Below are 745 nucleotides of genomic sequence, written 5' to 3' on the forward strand. Positions count from 1 at the left end.
CACTGGCCGCTCCGAGGCACACCGTTTCCAGCAGCCGGGTCTGCGCGTTGGCCCCTTGTTTAATTCGATGGTTGAGATGAGGGTCCGGGCAGCTGGTGGGCGGCACCCTTGCGAGGGCGGTGTTGCGGGGACACAGGAGAGGAGCCGCTGAGCATTCTGAAGACACCTCAGAACCTTCCGGGAGACGACAAGTGGGTAAGCGTGTCTCCCGGGTGACAGCTGTGTGCACTGTATTGGGGGTGGCGTTGACCAGGACGAGGCGCCTACCTCGGGGGGCGTGGGGGGGATTGTCAAGTGTCTGCTGTGATTCTGACACCAGGGCTTGGGCCGCTTAACTTGAAAAGAGGAACCCACTGGAAGGGCACTGTGCAGCTAGACAGAAGTCCATGGCGGCGCCCATGGCCGCCTGCCCCCACGGGAGCCTGGGGCATTGTCCGGCTAGTCTGCGGCACTTCCCCCAGGTGGTCCTGCAGGAGATGAGCACACTGTCAGGCGTGGGGGGGCGGGGGGCCGTGGCAGGGTTTATGACCCAGAATCTGAACCCTGGGTCGCGTTAAACCCAGCTGCCCACATGGTTCCCCACTTCAGTCGCCCTGGGAAGACCTAACCCTCGTCCTCTTACTAGCTAAGGGGTGGGGTGTCCTGGCAAACTGCTTACTGGAGCGCTCGCGACTATGTCAGTGAAGCAAGTCTAAGACCCCAAAAAGGCGCAGGACCCCGGGCCTCCCCCAGGCCAGCCCGACCT

The sequence above is a fragment of the Myotis brandtii genome, unplaced genomic scaffold (assembly GCF_000412655.1).
Source record: "Myotis brandtii unplaced genomic scaffold, ASM41265v1 scaffold357, whole genome shotgun sequence".
In the NCBI taxonomy this organism is placed as follows: domain Eukaryota; kingdom Metazoa; phylum Chordata; class Mammalia; order Chiroptera; family Vespertilionidae; genus Myotis; species Myotis brandtii.